This window comes from Callithrix jacchus, chromosome 4 (assembly GCF_049354715.1).
Source record: "Callithrix jacchus isolate 240 chromosome 4, calJac240_pri, whole genome shotgun sequence".
NCBI classification, from domain to species: domain Eukaryota; kingdom Metazoa; phylum Chordata; class Mammalia; order Primates; family Cebidae; genus Callithrix; species Callithrix jacchus.
In genome coordinates, this window is record NC_133505.1 from 56,712,585 (window position 1) to 56,715,049 (window position 2,465).

The window sequence follows — 2,465 nt, forward strand, 5'->3', positions numbered from 1 at the left end:
GTGGATTCCCAAGGAAATGTCAGAAAGGCAAAATGGCCAGCATTATCCATTGGTTTTTTTGGGTTAACTGGGTGAATAGCACTTTCCTTACATAGGCATCTGATCTCAGGGTTTTCAAATGGCGAAACACTGAGATTTCAGTTGGAAGACACCCTGAAATGTTTTGAGTAGCATATCCCAACCACTGTCTAATAACTAGCTTGTTTGTATATTTCCATTTTAGATGGCTAGATGTTTTGTGGAAGACCTTGGAATTGCTTGCCTCATTTACTGGGAAAAATCAGGAAGTGGCCTTTAGGGACACTTTTACTTGGAAAGTTACAACACTAGTACAAGTCTTAACACATTTAACATTTGTTTGTTGAAAAGCAATGTCATAAAGTCAAATAAAATTAAAAATGTTTTACTTTTTTCCTCACAAAAACATAAAAATTACAGAGGGAACTTAACAGGGAATTTTAAAAAGGTAACACAGTTTTTCCATTTAGTAGTTCTTTGGAAGTTATGACAGAATAGTTTTCACATTTTGTTTGTTTCTTTGAATTGCAATTTTGGTCCAAAGTTTTGTTTGCTTCTAGTATCTGCTTCTGCCTCCCTCTTTATCAGATCAGCTTCCTCCTTGGCCACCACCTCTCCTTGCTCTGGGGGGCTTGAACTGATGTAGGAACCACATGGAGGAGGGCTTTCCATAGAAGGGGGAAGCCCTCTTTCTTGTCTACCAATGTGATCATGACTACTTGAGTAGAGATCATTTCAGCTGCTTGAGTAACTGTCTCTACTTCCACCATTTAGGTCATGTAAACTGCTGTAATCACGATAGCGACTGATTCCATGATAAGATGGTGGGGCTCTCATGTAGGTGGAGCACCACATGAGTTACTTTAACTCTCATATGAATCTCATAGGAACCTCCACTTGGATGATCTGAATAGTTATGATCATGACCATATCCATCTCTATCGCTATAGCCTCTTGATGGACAGTTATCATGTGAACTGGAATGACCATAATCCCAGTAAGTAGAATCTCATGGTGGTGGTGTATAATCTCTTATATCAAGAAAACTTGGGTAAGCTGTCTTTAGTAGAATATCCATCATCTCTTGGGGACAAATAAATATCTCTATGAGATGGCAGTGGTTTCCTTCGAGGTGGACCTCCATAACTATCTCTTCCACATGATACAGGAGCTCCTTCTCCCATTCCACTGCTTCTGCAAACTGGTCCTAAAGGTGCAGATCTCTTAGGAGAAGGAACTCCACTTCTTAGTGGTGGTCCATTAATGGGAGTGGTCCCCTGGAAGAACTCATGTTAAAATTAATGGAATATCCACTATCAACCATGTGTCCTCCTTGAGAGGGTAGTCCCCTGGTTCCTCCACTTCCTCTTCCTCCACCTCTAATACCTCTTGGAGGGCCTCTACTTCTTGGAGGTGGAGGCAGTTCATGTCTACCACTTTCAAATGATGGTTTGGTGACTTGTTCCACCTTGATGGCTTTTCCATCTGGTGACTTTCCATTCATGCCTCTGGCTGCATCCTTAGTGTCTGCCGGGCTTTCAAAGTTGGCAAAAGCAAATCCTTTTGATTTGTTGGTTTCGTGGTCTTTCATCAAGAGTACTTTCACTATTTGTCCATATTTGCCAAATTCTGTGCCAAGAGCTTTCTCATTTGTTTCTGTATTAAGCCCACCAATGAAGAGCTTTCCTGGACATCTGCTTCAACCATTTTTTTTTTTTTTTGGTGCCAGTGAGTTGGAGGAGTGACAATGGGTTTAAGCTCCAATGAGCTCATGGACAGGGGCTTCCTACCAGCTCAGTACCAGTGGTGCCTTCTGGGTCTGAGGACAAAACCACGAAGCTGCTAGCACTACTGTGCAACCAATATGCATACATTTTAATTCTGTTTTTTTTTTTTACTGAGTTTCATTCTGTAGCAGGGCTGGAGTGTAGTGGTGTAATCTCGGCTCACTGCAACTCTTTCTTTGAGAATTGTTCATTCATGTCCTTAGCCCACTTTTTGAAGGGATTTGTTTTTCTTGCTAATTTGTTTGAGGTCCTTGTAGAGTCTGGATATTAGTCCTTTGTCAGATGTGTAGATTGTGAAGATTTTCTACTACTCTGTAGGTTGTCCATTTACTCTGCTGACTGTTTCTTTTGCTGTGAGGAAACTTTTAGTATAATGAAGTCCCACCTATTTATCATTGTTTTTGTTGTATTTGCTTTGGGGTTCTTGGTCATGGAGTCTTTGCCTAAGCCAATGTCTAGAAGGCTTTCTCCAATGTTATCTTCCAGAATTTTTGTGGTTTCAGGTTTTAGATGTAAGTCCTTGATCCACCTCAAATTGATTTTTATTTAAGGTGCACGATAAGGATTCATTTTTACTTTTCTACATGTAGCTTGCCAATGATCCCAGCACTATTTGTTGAACAGGGTGTCCTATGAAGGAAAACCCATCAGATTAACAGC

The 2,465-nt window shown here is 40.6% G+C and overlaps 1 pseudogene; it reads right to left on the reverse strand.

The window, feature by feature from the left end:
• Positions 1-574: 574 nt before the first annotated feature.
• LOC100411980 (RNA-binding motif protein, X chromosome-like) lies at positions 575-1,725 on the reverse strand (annotated as a pseudogene).
• Between the last annotated feature and the right edge of the window lie 740 nt (positions 1,726-2,465).